The sequence below is a fragment of the Chiloscyllium punctatum genome, chromosome 27 (assembly GCF_047496795.1).
Source record: "Chiloscyllium punctatum isolate Juve2018m chromosome 27, sChiPun1.3, whole genome shotgun sequence".
NCBI lineage: Eukaryota > Metazoa > Chordata > Chondrichthyes > Orectolobiformes > Hemiscylliidae > Chiloscyllium > Chiloscyllium punctatum.
This window is the reverse complement of record NC_092765.1, coordinates 57278387-57300613: the sequence shown is the minus strand read 5'-3', so window position 1 is coordinate 57300613 and position 22227 is coordinate 57278387. Positions and strand designations below refer to the sequence as shown.

At 44.5% G+C, this 22227-nt stretch overlaps 1 non-coding gene across 1 annotated transcript; it reads right to left on the bottom strand.

Annotated features, from left to right (window-relative positions):
* Positions 1 to 562: 562 nt before the first annotated feature.
* On the bottom strand, positions 563 to 644 carry trnan-guu (transfer RNA asparagine (anticodon GUU)). The gene has a single exon. It is a non-coding gene; the product is annotated as a tRNA-Asn (tRNA).
* Positions 645 to 22227: the final 21583 nt, after the last annotated feature.

Here is a 22227-nt window from a genome sequence, read left to right as displayed (position 1 = left end):
AGAGGGAGCTTTCTTCCCACATCTTGTGTTTATCTGTGTCTTATATCCAGCCTTCATCAATGGCAAGAGCAAGGGGGAAAGGGCGAGATCAATGTGTAAGTCTGTCCATGCCAATCACGGCACCCACATCGGCAATTCTCTACTGTGCATTCACAGCCAGTTTTCTGTGCTGCTACACCCACCCTCTGCACCTTTTGAAATATCTCTATTATTTTGTGGTGTCTCTCTGTGCTCTTCCCACCAAGATGAATCACTTCTACCCAACCTGCTCCAGATTTCATGTGACAAAACATTCATTAAGAATCCCATAGCATTAAAGATGCACATTGCATCTCTCGTTATTTCGTTTACCTTGGATCTCTTTCATAAGATTAACGTTCACAGCAACTTGACTTTGAAAAGAAAATCGCGTTCCTTTTCATTATCCCATTTCAGTCTACATTTCGTTAAGTTCAGGCATCAATCTCAAATTATTCTTTGAGGTTTTATAATCTGGTCGATGCAGATAAACTAACCATTGGAGTTGCAATTTCAATAAGACAGTGTGATAATCCGAAAATAGCGACGAGAGTGGAATTTGAACCCACGCGTGCAGAGCACAATGGATTAACAGTTCATCGCCTTAACCTCTCGGCCACCTCGTCGCATATGCAGGAAAGGATATGACATAATCTCCCAGAGCATCACAATCTCATCACCTTTGGGGAACCTCCCATTCACAGCCTCCAACCTCATTGTCCATGAACCTCACACTGCCCGATTCTACCTCCTTCCTAAGACCTGCTGTCTCTGCCTGCGCCTGTTTGACCCGACTCATCTCTTCCTACATTAACAGCTTCTTGTCTCCCCAGTCCAGGAAATTCGCACCTACGTTTGTGACACCACTTATGTACTTAATCTCACTAACGACTTTTATTTCCCTGGTCGACAACGCATCATCTTCACCTTGGAGATCCAGTCCCTCTGCACATCCATCTGCCATGACGAAAGTCTCCAAACCCTCTGTTTCTTCATCTCGTTCCATCCCAACCAGTATCCTCCCACCGACACCCTCATCCAGCTGGCTGAACTGGTCCTCACCCTCAACAACTTTTCCTTCCAATCCTCCCACTTCCTCCAAACCAAGGGGTAGCCATGGGCACCCACATGTGACCGAGCTATGCCTGCCTGCCTGTTTGTCAGATATGTGGAATTATCCGTCTTTCGCAGTTACTCTGGCACCTGCCTCCACTTGTTCCTCTGCTACATTGATGAATGTGTTGGGCGTCACTTCGTGCTCCCACGAGGAGGTTGAACAGTTCACCATCCAACCCCTTTCACCCCGACCTCAAATTCACCTGGATCTTCTTGGCAACTCCCTTCCATTTCTTGGAATGACCAATGACAGACATATATTATAACCCCACCAACTCCCACAGCTAACAATACGACACCTCCTTCCACCCCACCTCGTGTAAAAACAGAATCACTTATTCTTTATTCCTCCGCCTCTAGTGCATTTTTTCCCAGGATGACCAATTACACCTCAGAAAGTCCAAGTTGGTTTCCATCCCACGTGTTTGACGATGCCCGCCAGTGCATCTCCTCCACTTCACTCACACCACCGCCCTTAAACCCCACCCCTCCCGCGACAAGGACAGAATCCCATAGTCCTCAACGTTCACCCCACCAAACTCAGCATAAATCATATAAGACTCCACCACTTCTGCAATCTCCAAACAGACCCTACTATCAGATATATATTTCCCTACACACCCCTATCAGCTTTCTGAAAAGACCATTCTCTCCACGAACCCCTAGTCAGGTCTACAACCCACAAAAAACACGCACCCCACTTCTGGCATATTTCCCTGCCACCGCAGGAAGGGTAAAAGCAGTTCCCACACCACTCCACCCATCTCCGTCTAAGGCCCCAAGGGATCCTTCCACTTCAGTTAGAAATTCACCTGTACAACTTACAATGTCATCTACTGCATCTGTTGAATCCAGTGTGGTCTCCTTGACAGCAGGGAGACAGGACACCTTCTTGCAGATCATTTCAGAGAACATCTTTGGGACACCCGCACCCACCAACTTCACCATCCAGTGACTGAACACTTCAACTCCCCCTCCCACTCCGTCAAAGAGTGCAGGTCCTGGGCCTCCTTCAGTGCAAAACCATAACCACCCAATACCTGGAGGACGAACGCCATATATTGCGCCTTGTGACTCTGTCACCTCGCGGGATAAGTGTGGATTTGAACAGTTTCCTCATTTCCCTTGCCCCAAGTCCCAAGCCTCAAACTTGGCACCGCCCTCTCGACCCATTACATCACTGCTCCTTCTGAACTATCATCTTCTCCCTCACCTTCATCCAACCACCACTTTCCCCCATCCTGAAACGTGGATTCTCCTGCTCATCAGATGCTGACTGACCTCCTGTGCTTTTCCAGCACCACACTCCAGACTCTGATCTCTAGCATCTGCTGTCCGAACTTTCTCCTAGGAATAATCAATGACCTCGGAGTGAAGATGTCCCTGGATTGCATTGATCACAGTGTGTCTGAGTTTTGCGTTTATTTTGGGTGAGGGCAGGCTGGATCTGAGACGAGCACTTAACACCCAGACAACGGGAATGGTATCAGATACCGACGTTAGGACGGGCTGAAGTGAAGTGGAAAATTCTGTCAGAAGGTGGATCAGTACAAATGCATCATATCACCCAGACTGTAAAAGACACGCAGAAGGAGCAAATCAACTTCAGTGCAGGCACAATAACAGGTAAAGTGGAAAGAAGACAATACAATACATTGAGATGGAGTCGAATTATTTATGAGAAATAATTAAATATTTAAGCTATTTTACATAAAGACTGCCCTCACATTGGAAAAAGGAATTTCCTGCAGTCTAACGGTGATATTTGCATGTGACATCACAATTCCGAGAGACACTGACATATTATCAACTGTAGTGGCTTAGACTAGTGAAAGCATGATCGGCCCATCAATCAGAATTCAATACTTCAAAGCTCTCCTCTGCTCTGTACAACCTATTTGCTGCTCCTGTCGTCAGATCCCAATCGCTTCACAGTGTATCTTTTTCTGCTTCCTGCCTCACGTAAACACTTGAAACATGATCCAATCCCCAGTGTTTCCGCTTTAATCCATAGTTTGTAACTCCCGAGCTGACACAGGTACGAGTGATCAATTGGCCTTTTCGAGCGCTCTCACTCCGTATGATCTATGCTCTGTGTATGATCCGCAGGACACACTGCAGAAATTATCCCATCCCAGTGGACTGAGCTGCCTCCATTGATAGAGCTGTCTCCATTGATGGAGTATCACACAGTAACAGCGAACAACTTTTGATGTCATCCTTGAAGGTACTTGCTGCAAAAAAAAGGAAGACTGCGGGAAATTGCTGTCGTCAGCGCGATGTACAGAGGCCCAGAGGGAGCCTAGTGGGCCCATAAACCAGAAATCAATGGATAAAAAGATTCTTCTTTTTTGAAGAATCCAATTCAGACCATCAAGTGAACATTTCCTGGGGAGAAAATGGATGTGGGAGAGCTGACAGTCTCAACTGGTTCCAGCATTTACAATCTTGGTCCTTGTGACATCAAAAGCAGAAACCGAGAACTGTTTATCTTGCTTCTGAAAAACAGGTTATTAAATTTTGAAGAGCATTGATATTTCTCCATGATGTCCATGAAATGATCAAGAGCAGAGTACGGTTCCCTGAGTATGGTCTGACTTCTGGGTTATGGACTGTGATATTCTGCTCACATGATCTGAACACATACAAAGAAATGACTCAGTGACAAGATCTGCTGAATCGGATTTAGTGAAGAACAGAAGCCGATGTAATGAAAAGAGCCATAAGAGCGGGAATGCAGCAAATTATTTTCCAGACTCGAGAAGAGTGCACAGTGCTGTTTCCAGGGGTCAATATCTGTGCAAGTTGACCGAAACAGCGTTGGGTGTTATTGTACTGCATCTTTTGTATAATGGTGCAAAAGCACAGAACGTTTGTATAGTGAGGCTAACTTCAAAATCCCCAAAGAGGCAAAACACACAAATGAGGTAAACAACAAAGTTAGCACTCAAATTGGTGTTACGCCATGGAGTAAACTTCCCTGCTCAAATTTCGTTCAAAATCGCTCTCTGTCTACTTCCTAAGACTGATATTCGAACAGTGAATGGCCTATGTCAATAAAAACTGTTCTGATCTCACAACGTCAGCATTTCATACCCAACCGCTTAAGTATGACTGGCAATAGTAATTGATCCCTCACTGTGTTACTACAGCACACGTAGAGAACAAATAACTATAAGAACAACAGTCATGTATGTGACTGGGATTTGACCCGATTCTGTTGCAACCAATCGATTCAGCTATAATTGAAATTGTTTCCACCGTTCCTGTGTCAGTTATAAGTTTGCATATCTTAGTAGTGAGTTTTCATTCATTGAATTGGACCCAGCATCCTTTCTCAGGCTGAAATATACAGGGCTATAAAGACATGATGAAAGACACGGGCAGTGTTTACTGGACTATAAAATGTCTAGGAATGACACGGCTATGATACCATGTCGTTATAAACGATGGAAATGAGGTTTACTGGTAGATAAAGCCACTAGAAATGAAAAGAGGGGATTTAAAGGGATGGTAGCATTGAATAAGGAATAATGCGGGAGAGATCAGGAAAGACTTAGTTGTGTCCGAAGAGAGGTTATTCAGCTGATGTGAAGTTGTTACGAGTAAACACGATTAAATTTCGTCGTTTAGATGAGTGGAACCCAGACGTTAGAACTTCAACCCCATCGGGACATTATAAAGAATTTTGGATTAGGTATTTTTATTCTAAGAGTTATTGATTTCGGAGATGAATTTGGGAAATAGAATCATTTTAGGAGCTGATTAAAGAATATTTGAAAAGCGAATGCACGCAGACAAGGAATGAATTATATTATATTAGATTAGATTAGATTAGATTACTTATAGTTTGGAAACAGGCCCTGTTGAGCAACAAGTCCACACCGACCCGCTGAAGCGCAATCCACCTAGACCTATTGCGCTACATTTTCCCCTGCCCCGAACAGTACGGGCAATTTAACACAGCTGATTCAACTAACCTGCACATGTTTGGACTGTGGGAAGAAACCGGAGCACCCTGAGCAAACCCACTCAGCCACAGGGAGAATTAAACAGCGACAGTGATTCTGGACTTCCTGGATGGGGATGCAAAATGGAAACATTCTCGAATTGGTTAACATTCATAGGAAAGAAATTGCATAACACCTGCAAGTGAAAATGTTAAGTATAAGAAGAGCTGGTGGAGTTGGAAGGTGCAGCAACTCATTCAACATGAAATATTTAATACTGTAAATGCACTGAGCTGTTTGGTTTAGCTCTACATTAAATGGAAGTCAGTTCGCTCAGTCCACTGACTAACTGGTTTATGAGGAAAATGAGACCAACAGCGTGGGATTAATTCTCTCACTGTCTCAGGTTTCCACAAGGATCATCATGTCCCTCGCTCACCTGGTCTGTAATACTGTGGTGACTCTAGTGAACAAGATTTGGCCTGTCTATGTAAAACATCATTGTCATTGCTATCTGTTGTCTTGAACATTTGGTCATAATCAACCGAAAGGGGAGTGAGTCCATTTAATACTCTTTTATCTCCGCTTGAAAAATCCTGCGCTAAGACTCAACGTTATTCCTGTTTGACTCTTTGTTCCTCCCAACAGCAAAACTACTTGCCCAGATACTTTACCAGGTTTACTGACAACAGTCAAACTCCACAAGGAGTTCAATCTAATGCTTTCGATTGATTGAATGAGCTGTGCAGCTTTCAGGAAATTGAATGATGTGAAACGATTTTTACAGACTTTCCCAGGATGTAATCCAGTGCTAGGTCAGCAATTTTGGGAAGGTCATCACGCTAAAACTTCACCTCTGGTTCTCTATACATAGATGGATATTCACCTGGGGAATATTTGCAGATTTTCTGTTAATAATTGGCATATTTACCAAAGACAAAACATTTCCCCACGTCAGAAACTGGAATTTCCAAGCAAATGCTACTTCACTCAACATTTTTTCCAACTGCGCTTCAGTCTGATGCTTCAATAATCCCTGGTAAATATCAGTAACAGCATCTTTAGATAAGCATTCAACTTACAACCTTGGCATGTTATGCACCTTTAAGTGTTCGGCGCTGACGAATTGCGTGACTGGAGCCGCAGACAGCGAACCTGTCATGTGACCTTCACGTACCTTGCGAACTGTAACTCAACTACTCTAGTTTTGCTGTGATTACTATATTGCCTACAGTATGGCAACAGACGCTTCGGAGCCAAAATTCCACACCAACCCTCCGAAGAGTAACCCAACCAGAAACATTTCCCCTCTGACAAATGTACTATGGGCAATTTAGAATGACAAACTCACCTGACTTGCACAACCTTTGGACTGTGGGAGGAAACTGGAACACGCGGAGAAAACCCACACATTCACGGGAGAATGTGTAAACTTGACACAGACAGTCCATCGAGGCTGGAATCGAATTTTACACCTTGTTGAGGCAGCAGTACTAACCACTGAACCACAACACTGTGGGATCTTTGGTGGTGATGTACTTCCCCACTGGTACCTCAGTCACTCACCCTACTTCATTTCCCTGAACTGACTGGTTCTGAAATTAAAGCTGTTGCAGACAAGGTGAAACTGACATGAACCTCTGATTATTGAAGCATCAGGTTCACGAAAAGGATACAAAAGGGACACAAAAAAATGTGAAAAAAATACACGACATTGAAAAATGGGTTTCTGTTGGTTCCTCCGTTGCTTACAGACAATGTTACATTGCCGCTGTTGCAGGGCTTTTCCTTCGATCGGCTTCATTCGGCACAGAATTCGAATCAATGAAACTTCGCCAAATTCCTTCTGAAAATTCATACACGTAAAATGAAATATTTTGCGTTAAGTAATAATCTTCACTAATCCTACATCCAAGAACACGTTGCACAGTTTGCATGAATACTGAAGATGTAAGAATGTTATGCAATAACAAAAATCAATTACAGTTTAAATCGTAAAGTGGGAAGAATACACAGAAAGTCTCAGCATGACAGAAATTCACGTGACCAGAACTGCAGCCCAGCAGAATGGAAATCTGTCCCTGAATCCCAATATCCACACGTTTGCTTGCTCCATGTACCCAGTTGGAAACCTGTGTGAAGGAGCATGCAGTCTGACAGAGCACCTGAGAGAATCCTTCGCTGTCTGATCTAAAGCAGCAATACTAGCTGTCTGTTCTGGCTGTGAGAGCGGTGGGGTAAAGGGAAGAACTTTGATATTCCGTAGTGTAGATTCACATTGCCCCCATCAGGTTAATTTTGAAAACCTTCTGTAAGAAACAGCACAGAAAGACAGGAACAGGAGGAGGCTTGTCCAAACACGTGACCAACATACCGTTTGATATCATCATGGCTGACCAAACACGTCAATGTCTTTACCCAGCTCATCCACAACAACCTGTCACACATCGGGATAAAGACATTTAAGCAATCGAACAGTGCATTTGGGAGGGAAATGTGTTTAGAGACAATGGGTTTCTGCACGAAATTTGCAGGTTTTGCGAGTGAGCATCTGGTTCTGGTCTGATCATGATTCCGTGAAAACTCACAACCAAGAAGGTAAGGAATTGCCTCTGGTCAGTAGCAGGGACAAGAACTCCAGAAGACAGGAATTGGCGATGAATCAGCACAACAGTCAATGATTCAGATAAAAACTGAACTAAACTCCAATTCTGGTGCGGTTCTAATTCACAAACCTTGTGGTGCAATGAAAAGCAGTTAGATTTCTACAAATTTGGTAAATTTGCTATTCTCAGTCGTGATCACACTGCAGCCCCATCTCCATAATCCCAGCTCAACCTGACTGGGTTCACACTATTTAATGCTACCATTTCACTGGCCTTATTGAAAAGTTCCCAGCTTCATTCTTGCCCCATTGAAGGCTGCTCTCAATCAACTAATGTTTCTCCATCTCAATTATTGCACATCATTCTCTACCATCATCTTGAACTTTACAATACAATGATCGCTGTGCCCCAAAACCATCCCCTACCGACAGTGGATCCACTTGCACCACCTCTTTCCCAAATAGCAGGTCTCTTGAGCTCTCTTGGGCTGGACACATACTCCTCCAGTCAGCTCTCTTTCATGTAATCCTGGAACACTTGCCCCTCGTGACTCTTCACCACCAGTATCTCTGTCTATATCTGGATAAATTAAGTTTCTCGGTAGAACTGATCTGTAGTATTGTCATCGCTCTGAAATGACCCTGCATATTTATTCTCTCCATCATTTCTTTGGTTGCTGGCCGACAGACTTTACCTCACAGTGTAATTGTACACTTTTTGTTCTGTAGCTGCATCCAAATTCATTCTGTCCTTGGACGGATCGCCTTTCTCTTGGACTCCTTAACTAATGCTAATCTAAATCAATACTTCTACCTTCATTCTTTCCCTTCCCTTCTATCATTTTGGAACCCTTTATACTCAGCAATATTTAACACCCAGTCCTGCCATTCTTGAGCCAGCTATCGGTGATCATTCCATCAGATTTCGACACACCAATCTGCATCTGGAACTCCCCACACTGAGTATTCATGTACATGCAGAGTACCTCATATTAAGGCTTTCTTTCTTACTCAATTTTCCACTGATAAACTTGTTGTTGGAAATTAGTACCAACTGTATCTCCCATTATTTTGAGAATCCTGGTAGGCTGCTCTACGATTCCTGTTTGGATCCTAAGCACACACCAAGTTATTTTCAACCACTCCCAAACACCCCGTATGACATTTAGTCCCAGCTCTGTCACGTTAGCCCATCCAGCTTGTACAGTTGCTGCCTTCCCCAGAACCAGCCCCAATGTCCCAGGAATCTGAAACCCTTCCTGCTGCATCATCATTCCAGTCACACTGTCATCTACCTAAAACTCCGAGTACTGTTCTCACTTAGACACGGCACTGGGAGTATTCCAGCGATTGCCACATTTGAGGTCCTGCTTGCTAACCATCCACCTAGCTCCCTAAATTCTGATGCCCAGACCACTTCACCCTTCCTACCCAGGTCATTCCGACCAACGTGGACATGACATTTGACTGCTCACTGGCCCTCGGACGAATGTCCTGCAGACACAGTGACATTCTTACCCCACTACCCTGGAATTACATACATGCTGACATCTTCTTCAATTTCCTCTCTCCCGTGTGTCTTTTACTCCTCCTTCCTTCTCCTTCCCCTCCTGTACAGTTAGGTTGCTTGTGGTACCACAGACATGAATCTGACTACACTCACCTGAGCAGCCAACACCTACATCAGCTTCCAAACTGAGAAACTGAATTGGGTGGGAGACATCAGGCTATTCCTGGATTCCCTCACTGTTTCTCTTCAACTGCCTAGTCTCCTATTCCCTTCCGTATTCCATGCCATCATGTCTGCAGTGTGATCTGCTCTGTGTGTGTGCTATCCCCCTAACTCTCAGCATAACACAGTCTCTAGTCACTGTCTGAGCTCCAAGACCCAGTGTTCATCTAGGACATCAGCAGGGGCTATGACTTCCCAATGTAACAGAATACATTTTCCATCTGACAAATATGTCTTGCCATGTCTTAAAATGCAACATGCCTAGAGTTAATTACTTAATTAATTACTTAGAAATAAGTTAACATCAGGGAAATAACAATATGGTAAAGTCCCTTAATCAACTGTGGCTTACTGAGGGAAATTTACTATACTAGCTCAGAATTTCACTTCTCCCTCTTATTTCTGTGTTCAACCCTTATTTCAGAAGTTGAAAAAATAAATTTGCTAACTTATAGCAATTAACGGACAGTTGCTTATAACGGTCAATGAACTCACAGCCTTTTCTGTGATGGCTCTTGCACTTCTTCCAAACTCAGTGCAGGCAGGTCCCAGCAGCAGAAAGTTATCTCTGCGACTCCCAGGTACGTGTAATCCTCCAGCTCCCACTCCACTCTGCTCCCTCACAGGGTCACCGTCTCTGTGACTCCCAGGGACGTGTAATCCTCCAGCTCCCACTCCACTCCGCTCTCTCCCAGGGTCACCGTCTCTGTGACTCCCAGGGACGTGTAATCCTCCAGCTCCCACTCTACCCTACTCCCTCACAACGTCACCGTCTCTGTGACTCCCAGGTTCTTGTAATTCTCCAGCTCCGACTCCACTCTGCTCCCTCACAGGATCACAGTCTCTGTAACTCCCAGGTACGTGTAATCCTCCAAGTCCCATCCACTCTGCTCCCTCACAGGGCCACCGTCTCTGTGATTCCCAGGGATGTGTACTCCTCCAGCTCCCACTCCACTCCACTCCCTCACAGGGTCTCCGTCTCTGTGACTCCCAGCCACAATTAGGCCTCGATCCTCAGTGCTGATTTATATCCTCCCACTTTGCTGCCTCTGTAACTCCAAGGTGTAAGTTAGCCTCAAGCCTCTGCTCCAAATTACTCCCTCACACAGCCACTCCCTCTGTGGCTCGGTGCTGATTTTCAGCCTCCTGCTCTGCTGTGTCTCCAACTCTAAGTCCCAGTCGGCCTTGATCCTCGTTGCTGATGTATATTTTTCCGAATGTGCTGCTTTCACTCAGGTTCCCTCCCTTTGCGACTCCCAGGCAATGTTAGGCCTCAAGCCTCAGCTGAGATTTATAACATCCCATTCCGCACTGTTCTCTTATAGGATAGCTGTTGTGCCTGGAAAACAGTGGAAACGAGGAGGATGAGACAGAGCAGATGGTGTTACAGTGATTGAGCAAGCTATATGGAATGGAACAGGTTATGTGGGGAGCAAGGCAGACCTGCAGCAACTAAAGAGGTTTACTGAAGAGACAATGAGAGTTTCAGACATCGAAGAAGGCAAAGGAAATAGAAAGATGGTATCTTGTTCATGACGGAGCTTTGTAGAGCCTAAAGGGCTTTTTCAGAACTGCTTACAGCGATGTGCAGACTTCAACAAATGCAAATTGACATCCAGCAAGTGTTGACTGGTTCTGGAGACTAGGATGTGACAGACTTGGAAGTGACAGACTTGGATGTGACAGAGTGAGAAGACTTGCAGTAACTGGGGGTAATATAAACCATTAGGGCACTGATGGTTTTCAAACACCCTCAGGAAATGAGGAGGTGCAGAGAATGGGAGCATTCCAAATAGTGGGATTGTGGGGGATGGAAGTCCTGAGATGGATAAGGCGGATGAAAAACGTCAACTTTACACACACAACCGTTGTAATTATAGAGATTTAAGGAAGGGAACCTGTGCGGCCATTGATCACAGTGATATGGAGAGTTACAGAAACTGAAGGGGTTACAAATTTTAAAAAGGAGAGAGTTTGGGCGATCAGATGTTTAAACAAGAATAAAGTAATTTTAGAGATCTCACGCACAGATGTGAATGGAGGAGGTGAGATATTGTGAGGAATTGTCAGGTTTATAAGTCGGGGAGGATGTCAGATACGAAAGGGAGAGCTGCATTGTCTCTCTGCAGTTACAGACATGAGGAGTGTTGCAGCGCCTGCTGGAGGCTACACAGATAACAAAAGTTCAAACGGCTGGTGCAATGGCTCAGGAAGGCAGCTCACTACCACCTTCTCAGGGACAACTCCAAATCAACAATAAATGCTGGTCCAGCCAACAAAGCTCATGTTCATGAATGAATGAATGAATAAAAGATCTACAAGTACCACTGAGGTCACTCAGGAAGGGTATTTCAAGAGCACTTCACAAACCCGGAACCACTATTCCCTGGAAGGACAGGAGCTCCAGGTGCACGGGAACACCAGCATTTCCAAGGTGCCCTACAAGCCATGCTCCATCCTCCCAGCACTGTGTCTGTCCCTACACCCAAAGGACTGCAATGGGTCAGGAAGGCAGCTCCCCACCACCTTCTCCAGGGAATTACAGATGGGAAGGTAATGGTGAAACTCTGCTGTTTACAGCCAGACAGAAAAATAACTCCAGCAGTGGGTGTGAAATGAAATGTCCCTGTCAGAACAACAAATCTGATTAGCACAAGGCAGAGAGTGTGAAGAAAGGGGTCTTTTTCACGATGGAAATTGGTGATGAAGGGAGCTCCGCAGGAATCAGTGTTGGGACTACACTCTACACGTTATTCATTCAGAGTCTGGACAAAGGATGTGAAGGGGTACGAGAAATGTGTTTACAAGAAATATCCCAAGGATGAAATTCGTGCCATATGAGGACCAGGTGAAGTTTCTGGGTCTGTACTTCATGAGGTTTCAGAGGGGGCGGCAGAATCTCATTCAAACTTACAGAATACTGAGAAGCCTGAATGGAACGGACGTGGGGAGGATGTCTCCACTAGTATGAGAGACTAGGGTCCAAGGGCACAACTTCAGAGTGAAGGGATGACCATTTGTAATGTAGATGTGGAGGAATTTATTCAGCCCGAGGGTGATGGACCTGTGGAACTCACTGCCTCATGGGGCTGTGGATGCTAAGTGATTCAGTGTATCTAACTCTGAGATAGCTCGGTTCTTGATGAGTGAGGGGATCAAGGGTTACAGTGAGTAAATAGGAGAATGGGGTTGAGAAACAATTCATCCATATTCGAATAGTGGAATAGACCTGAATGAATGGCCTAATTCTATCCCTTTACATGATGGTCTTATGGACTGCGCTTATTCCATGGGTTTCTAAGTGTGCAGTTAGTATTTCTGGCATATCTTTTACCATACATTCCAGCACTTTCCTGATTATTGCTGTCACCTCTTGGTTTCAGATCAATGGCAGAAAGCTCCGCCACTGAGTAACGTGGGAATCCTTGTGTTTAAATCTCAGAAAAGTGGAATACAGGGACAACAGGTCATAGAGAAGGTAAATGGAATGCTGACATTGATTTCAAAGGGAATGGAGAATTAAAATAGGAGAAGCTTGTAATAAATAGAGACGACTCCAGTCAGTCCACACTGACAATACGGTGGACAGGTTTCGTCCCCTATCTAGAGGGAAAATGCCCTGGCATTGGTGGCAGCCCAGAGAAGGTTCACCAGGCTGATCTTCAAAATGGAGGGATATTTATGAGAAGAGGTAGAGAAGGTTGAACTTGCAGTTGTTAAAATTTTGAAAATGAGGCAAATTTATTGATAGACCAAAGATTCTTTTGTTCTTACAGATTCGGTACTGAGACATTGTTTCACAGAGCAAGGATCTGTAACCGGAAATGAAGGGAAATACAGATATCAGAGAAGCTAACAGAGAAAAGCTGGGCTGTAGAGACTGGAGGATGTTACAGAGTTCAGGTGGTTTGAGATCACTGTTGGTGGTTAGAGATCAGATCGGTTGTCGGGCTGAAAGATGTCAAGGAGAGTTACAGGGTTATCAGTTCTGAAGGATTTACAGAGATCGGGAGGAATATAGGGACTAGAGATTACGCAGTACTAGTTGGAGCTACAGAAGTGTTAAGAGAAAGGGAGGGTTATAGGCAATGTTGATTAGACAGATTGGGTGGTATTTGGAGCTACAGGAGTTTATAGAGAAAGCGAGTGTTGGACGGACTGGGAATTACACTGATATGGACAATAGTTGAAGCTGCAGGAGTGAGTGAGATAGGGAGGGTTGAAGGGGCTGGAACAGCTCACACAGCCAGAGAGAAGTGTAGGGATTGTAGGAGCCAGAGATACTGAGGGTTGTACGGCTGCAGGAGTTCAGAGAGTTAGTGAGGACTGTGAAGGCAAGTTTGCAGCATTCCCATCAGTTACACAGAGATGTGGACTGCTGTTCTGGAGGGGGTTACAAAAATCGAGAGGGTTGCAGATACTGGAAGATATTACAAAGACAGTGAGCTGTAGTATTTGTGGAGGTTACAACGACAGGATGTATTGAGGAGTTGGAAGCTGCTACAGGTGTTAAACATGCTGCAGGGGATCAATAACCTTACATCGACCAGGTGGATTGGAATCTCTGGAGATAAAGAATGAGAATTGCAGTAACTGAAGAATATCACAGAAATGGGGAGTAACATATGAGTTAGAGGAGTTATAACATGAGATGGGCTGTATTCAATGGAGTCAGGGAAGATACAGGGAGATCTGAACGGACCACAGGTGATCAAAAGGACAGTGAGGCTTCTCACTGTCGGATTGCGGTAGTTTACGCAGACAGGGATTATTTTGTGGAATGTTGCTAGTTACAGAGATTAGGAAGTTGTATGGAATTGAGGAGAACAGAGGTAAGAAAGCTGTAGTTAATGAAAACATTTGTTGATGTCGGATGCTGAGGTTCTGGAAATTAATTGGAGCGGAAAGCTGGACAATCTGTCAGAGTTTACAGAGACAGGAACAGCAATAGAGACTGGAGACACGAACACAGATAGGGAGCATTGCACACACTGGATGAGGTTTCTGCTTTAGCGATGGTTGTAGGGGAGTGTAACGTTTACACAGATAGGGGTGTAAGAGCTAGAGAAAGTTATGGAGGTGATTAGATTGGTGGGGGGACCGGAGGAGCTTACATTGACAGGACGGGTGATAGCGACGGGAGAATGTTACAGAGATAGTAAGTCTTGTAGAAACTGATCGGGAGAGACACAAACATTGGAGTTGGTTCCACAGATCGGGGGTTTTACAGGGACCTGAGAGGATTACGCAGATGAGGAGGATTCTAGGATGTTCACATTTTCAGAGTGTTCCAGGACTGGAAAAGTTACACAGTTGAGGAGGGATGAGTGGGAGTTCACAGAGACTCGGAGGTTTGAAGGGTTTGGGGCTGTTTATGGATAGATGGATATATTTAGGGATAGTAATATGGAACGCAGAGGGAGAGTTTAGATTAGATTCGCTTCATCATGGGAACAGGTACTTCGGCCCAACAAGTCCACAAAAACTCTCCAAAGAGTAACCCACCCAAACTCACTTCTCTCTGACAATGCAACGAACATTATGGGCAACTTAGAATGGCCAATTTACCTGTCCTGTACATCTTTGGCCTGTGGGATGAAACCGGAGCACCCAGAGGAAACCCACACAGACACAGCGAGAATGTGCAAACACCACAAAGACAGTCACCCAACGAACCTGAGTCCCTGGCGCTGTGAGGCACCATTGCTCATCATTGAGTCACCGGGCTGCACCAAATTGCAGAATTACACAAAGAGAGGGTGTTTGAGGTGCTGGCAGTGATGTAGGGAGTGGAGGAGCAAACAGAAATGTGGAGTGCTGTTGTTGTTTGAAAAGTATTTGGAGATGGTTATGTTGATAAGGAGCGCGGTAGGGATGGGAGAAGGTTACTGTGATCGTGTGGTGCTGTTGGCCAGGAGGCAGGTGCGTTATAGGGCCTGCAGAACGTTACAGTGATATCATGTTCTCCTGGGGCTTGAGGAAGGTAGACAGGTGGGTATCTTGGTCCAAGCTGGAGTATTTAATAGAGACGGGAGTACTGTAAGTATTGTTCAAGACTACAGAAATAGCGATTATTGTACCGAGTGCAGAATGAGATTATTGAGATTGGGCATGTTACCGACACTGAAGCAATTTACACATAGGGAGAGTCGTCAGCATTGGAGTAGATTTGAAATATACAGTGGGAATATGGGAGGGTGGAGTTTATAGAAACATGAAATTTTCTGGGAAGTACAAGTATTCAAAACACTGGCGCAAATGAGTTGGACCGAAAGGTATGTCTCCTTGCTGTATGACTCTATCTCACGACAAGAGACAGCGTGAGGGGGAATATAGAACAGAAGGATCCCAGGTTTCAATGCCATCTACTTAGGGGAGGCCTACTTTCCCCTCTGTTGTACAGATTCTCACTAAGACAGCACAGACCTGGATTGATCACTGTCAACTTCCCATATTGACATGGGAAGGCTCAGTACAGCAGTGATGAAAGTAAACAAGAGCGTGGGGATTGAGCCTGGAAACCATCATGCTCTGTGTTCGTGCTTCAACACTGTATCGATGTCATGTTTTCCGGACCAAAGTTCGATATCTTACATGCACTCTGCTCGGTTCACTGTGAGTGATCTTACCTATCTGCAGAATTAGAAGGCTCCAGATCTCTCTCTCTCCTTCTCTCTGGCTGACCAAATATCTTCAGTGTGGTGATGAACGAAACAGGAATTGGGAATTCTGCTGAGTCAGAAACATCCTGATTACCTACAGGAGACAGCTAAATAGACAGAATGGGAAATTAGACTGTTGCAGTGAGGGTTACACATGGAGAATGGCACTGAGCCCCACAAAGATCTGGAATATCCCAGTCTCCGTCCCTGGCCTGTGCTACCTCGTCTCCCTGGAGTGGACAGATCTGTTGGCTCAGGATCTTGAGTAACTGCAAAGCTGCAGTCACTGGCATCAATTACACCCTCACGGTGACAGATATCACATGGAGAGATATCACCAGAGTGCAGAAAGTTATCACGATCAAACCATGGTCACAAAGATGGTGCACTGGAATCAGCACTTACGGATGAGGGAGTTGTCAGTGGGCGAGGCAATGGCCTCGGGTTACTCTCACTCGACTGTTCATCCAGAATTTAATCCCGGTAGCAGGGATACCCCTCTGACGACTTAATACCCTTTAAGTAAGGAAATCTGTTATAGGTTGCTTGTCTGGCCAACATATGAATCCAGACACAGAGCAAAGGGTTTGACTCTCAAATTCCCTCTGAAATGATCTGGCAATCCACTTAGCTCAAAGGTTGGTCAGGGTGGGCCTGAGATGCTGCTAAGCCAGAGACAGCAACATGTAAAGATGAGGCCAGTAGAAGAAAGGATTGAGAGGATGATTCAGGAGAAGATTGAAAGTAATAGGGTGATTGTAATGGGGGACTTTAACTTTCCTGATATTGATTGGGAAAGCTATAGCTCGAGTTCGTTGGATGGGTCTGTGTTTGTCCTATGTATGCAGGAGGGTTTCCTGACACAATATGTAGACCATCAAGATGTGAGGCCATAAACTGGATTTGGTATGTAAAGATGAGGCGTGAAGGTTCAATTGGGGCGATTGAGTGTTTTAAGGTAGCCAGGAAGGATCTGAAGAGAGAGCTAAGAGCAGCAAGGAGGGGACATGAAAGGTCCTTAGTTGGTAGGATTAGGGAAAACCCTAAGGCTTTCTATAGGTACGTCCTGAATAAAAGAATGACTGGGGTAGGAATAGGTCCAGTCAAGGATAGTAGTGAGAAGTTGTGTGTGGAGGCTGAAGAGACTGGGGAGATACTGAATGAATACTTTTCGTCAGTATTCACTCAGGAACAGGACATTGTTGCCGATGTGAATACTGAGTCACAATTAATTAGAATGGACGGCTTTGAGGTATGTAGGGAAGAGGTGTTGGAAATTCTGGAAAGGGTGAAAATAGATAAGTCCCCTGGGCCTGATGGCATTTATCCCAGGATTCTCTAGGAAGCAAGGGAGGAGATTGTAGAGCCAATGGCCTTGATTTTAATGTCCTCGTTGTCTCCAGGAATAGTGTCGGAAGACTGGAGGATAGCAAATGTGGTTCCCTTGTTCAAGAAGGGAAGTCGGGATAACCCTAGTAACTATAGGCTGGTGAGTCTCACTTCTGTTGTGGGCAAAGTCTTAGAGAGAATTGTAAGGGATAGGGTTGATGAACATCTGGATAGGAATAATGTGATCAGGGATAGTCAGCATGGTTTTGTGAAGGGCACGTCGTTCCTCACAAACCTTACTGAATTCTTCGAGAAGGTGACTAAGGAGTTGGACGAGGGGAAAGCGGTAGATGTGGTGTATATGGATTTCAGTAAGGCGTTTGATAAGGTGCCCCATGGTAGGCTACTGCAAAAAATTCGGAGGTTAGGCATTGAGGGTGAGTTGGAGGTTTGGATTAGGAATTGGCTGGCTGGAAGAAGACAGAGGGTAGTAGTTGATGGTAAAGGTTCATCTTGGAGTACCGTTACTAGCGGTGTTCCCCAAGGATCTGTTTTGGGACCAATTGCTGTTTGTCATTTTTATAAATGACCTGGAGAAGGGGCTAGAAGATTGGGTGAGCAAGTTTGCAGATGATACGAAAGTCGGTGGAGTTGTTGACAGTGATGAAGGATGTTGCAGGTTACAGCGGGATATAGATAAGCTGCAGAGCTGGGCAGAAAGGTGGCAAATGGAGTTCAATGTAGCTATGTGTGAGCTGATTCACTTTGGTAAGAGTAACAAAAAGATGGGGTACTGGGCTAATGGTCAGATATATGGTAGTGTGGATGAGCAGAGGGATCCTGGTGTCCATGTACCCAGATCTTTGAAAGTTGCCACCCAGGTAAATAGTGCAGTGAAGAAGGCGTAAGGCATACTGACTTTTCTTGGTAGAGGAATTGAGTTCCGGAGTCCTGAGGTCATGTTGCAGTTGTATAAGACTCTGGTGCCGCCGCATCTGGAGTATTGTGTGCAGTTTTTGTCGCCATACTATAGGAAGGATGTGGAGGCACTGGAACGGGTGCAGAGGAGGTTTACCAGGATGTTGCCTGGTATGGTAGGAAGATCGTTTAAGGAAGGGCTGAGGCACTTGGGGCTGTTTTCATTTTAGAAAAGAAGGTTTAGGGGTGACTTGATAGAGGTGTGCAAGATATTTAGGGGCTTAGATAGGGTTGACCATGAGAACCTTTTTCCACGTATGGGGTCATATATTACGAGGGGGCATAGCTTTAAATTAAGGGGTGGTAGGTATAGGACAGATGTTAGGGGTAGATTCTTTACTCTGCAAGTCGTGAGATCGTGGAATGCCCTGCCAGTAGCAGTGGTGGACTCTCCATCTTTATGGGCATTTAAACGGGCATTGGATAGGCATATGGAGGATAGTGGGATAGTGTAGGTTAGGTGGGCTTGGATCGGTGCAGCATCGAGGGCCAAAGGGCCTGTTCTGCGTTGTATTCTTCTATGTTCTATGCCATGAGTACCATTAAAACCAACCGTGCTGGAAGCAGTGTCCTGGCCAATCATGTTGGTAGGTTTATGGACAGGGCTTTAAACTGACAGAGAAGATGCAGTGAAAGCGTTCAGGTGAAGGAGCTTTCCAAATCCAAAGAGAAAAGGTGAAGCATCAGAACAACATGTGGATGTGGCTGAAGACAAGCAGAAAGGAAAATGAAGAAAACTGAAAGAAAACTGTACACCAGCGAATAGGATTGTATCAGGACATTGTGGGAAATGTAAATTATAATGTGTTTTTTTTTACAAGGACAAAGTATCTGTATTATTGTGATTTGTGACACAGAGAACAATGAGATTAAGTCACCAGACAGACGTGGTTACAGGGTGAACAAAAAGTGGAACATAAATATTCAACAGTAAACAGCCTTACAGGATCTCAGGGAGAATGGAAAAGCAAGATGGGAACCCTGACACTAATGGATAACAAAGGTATTACAGAGAAAGCATTTGGCCTCAGATTATGCAGCTGAATCAACCTAAATGCAAATTCTGGATGCAACGTGTCAAAAACAAAAGCAAGAGAACAGTTTTTAAACTCCATTGCAGTATTTCGTTGCTCATCCCTGCATTAAACAGGAATTCATTGCACTCTGTTACAAATGTTGTGTGATAATTTTGGGAGACCTCAATCTTTGTATAATCTGGAACAGACTCATTGGCAAGAGTGATATTATCCGAGATCCTTCTTGAATGTCTTAGTCAGTGTTCCTTTGAATAACACATTGTGCAACTGGCTAGGGATATAACTGTCTCAGATCGACCGTTGGGTGATGAAGCTGAGTGAATGAATAATATTGCATCGAGATCCTCCAAGAAATTATACCGGAATTTTAAGAGATTATGACATTTTAAAGTGACCATAAAGCATACTAAAGCATCAGTAACAAAGCCAATTACATGATATTGAGAGAGAAAACTGACCAAGGTTAACAGGGTAAACAGACTGAAATGTCAGGCTGTAAATGAACAGTGGAACACATTTAGAGCCAGAGAGACCTAGAGACGTACAGCACATAAACGGACCCTTCGGTCCAACTCGTCCACGCCGACCAGATATCCTTTCCGAATCTCATCCCATCTGCCAGCACTTGACCCATATCCCACTACTTTTTTTTTTATTCATATACCAATCCAGATGCCTTTTGAATGCTGCAATTGTACCAGCCTCCACCACTTCCTCTGCAGTACATTCAATACATACACCACACTCTGCGTGAAAAGGTTGCCCCTTAGGTCCCTTTTAAAGCTTTCATCTCTCACCCTAAATCAATGTCTTCCAGCTCTGGTTTCCACCACCACATGGAAAAGACCTTGCCTGTTTATCCTTTCCATGCCCCTCATGATTTTATAAACCTCAAGCATGTCAACCCTCAGCCTCTGACGCTCCAGGAAACACAGTCCCAGTCGTTTCAGCCTCTCCCAATAGCTCAAATCTTCTAACCCTGGCAAGATCCTTGTAAACCTTTTCTGAACACTTTCAAGTTTCACAACATTTTTCCAATAGTAAAAAAGACCAGGCTTGTATGCAATATTCCAAAAGTGTCCGAACCAGTGTCCTGTACAGCTGCAACATGACCTCCCAACTCCTGTAGTCAATGATCTGACCAATAAAAGAAAGCATACCAAACACCTTCTTCACTGTCCGCTTATTTGCGACTCTACTTTTAAGGAACTCCAAGGTCTCTTTTTTTCAGCAACACTCCCTAGGACCTAGACATTAAATGTATAAGTCCTGCTCAGATGTGCTTTCCCAAAATGCAGCACCTCACATTTATCTGAACTAAACTCCATCTGTCACTCCTCAACCCATTTGCCCATCTGATCAAGATCCCGTTGTAATCTCAGGCAACCTTCTTCACTGTCCGCTATATTTCAAATGTTGGAGTGATCTGCAAACTTATTAACTGTACCTCCTACATTCACGTCCAAATCTTTTATATAATGCCGAAAAGTAGCGGACCCAGCACCGATCTTTGTGGCACACCATCGGCCTCCAGTGTGAAAAGCAACCGTCCGCCACCACCCTCTGTCTTCAATCTTCGAGCCAGTTCTCTATCCAAACGGCGAGTTCTCCCTGCAATCCATGAGATCTAACCTTGTGAACCGATCTTCCAGGAGGAACGTTTTAGAATGCCTCGCTGAAGTCTATATAGATCATATCCAATGATCGCCCCTGATCAATCCTTTTTGTTACTTCTTCAAAAAACGCAATCAATTTCTTGAGAAATGTTTTCCCACACTCAAAGCCATGCTGACTATCCCTAGTCACTCCTTGCCTTTCCAAATACATGTAAATCCTATCTCGCAAGATTCCCTCCAACACTTTAACAACTACTGATGTCATGCTCATTGGTCTATAGTTTCCGAGCTTTCCCTGACCACCTTTCTTAAAAAGTGGCACCATGTTATCCAACCTTAAAATTTCAAATACCTTACCTGTGATGATCGATTATACAAATTTCTCAGCAAGGCACACATCGATCATTTCCCGAGCTTCCCGCAAATTTCCAAGGTACACCTGATCAGTTCCTGGGGAGTTATCCACTTTTATGTGTTTCAAGACATCCAGCACATCCTCCTCTTTAAGATGAATGTTTTCAAGTTGTCACCATCTATTTGCCCACATTCTTTCTCTTCCATTTCCTTCGCCACAGTAAACACTGATGCAAAACACTTGTTTAGTATTGGACCCATCTCCTGCGTCTGCACACAAAGGCTGCCTTGCTGATCTTTGAGAGACCCTATTTTCTCCCTCCTTACCTTCTTGTCCTTTATGTATTTATAAAAACCTTTTGGATTCTCCTTTACCCTATTTGTCAGAGCTATCTTGAGTCCCCATTTTAACCTCCTGATTACTCTCTTAAGTACATTGCTCCTGCCTTTATCGTCTGAGGATTCACTTGATTTCTCGAGTTTGTACGTGACTATTTTTTCCTTCTTTTTCTTAACCAAAAGCTTAGTTCTCTCGTCATCCAGCATACCCTGCACCCATCAGCTTTTCCTTCCATCCTAATCGGAATACTGTATACTGTCTCTGGAAAGCCGTAAACTCATTTTTGAAGGCTTCCCATCTTTCAATGATAAAGGTTTCATTTTCCCAATCCCCAATTCCAGCATCTCACGCAACTGCCATTTGAAAATAATGAAACAATTAAGCACATTCTAAATGAAGGCTTTGATGAGGTGAGCTCTGGTCAGCCATGTAGATCTGGAGACCACCAGATGAATGGAGAGTGCTTTCCATCAGAGCAGCACCAGGTCAG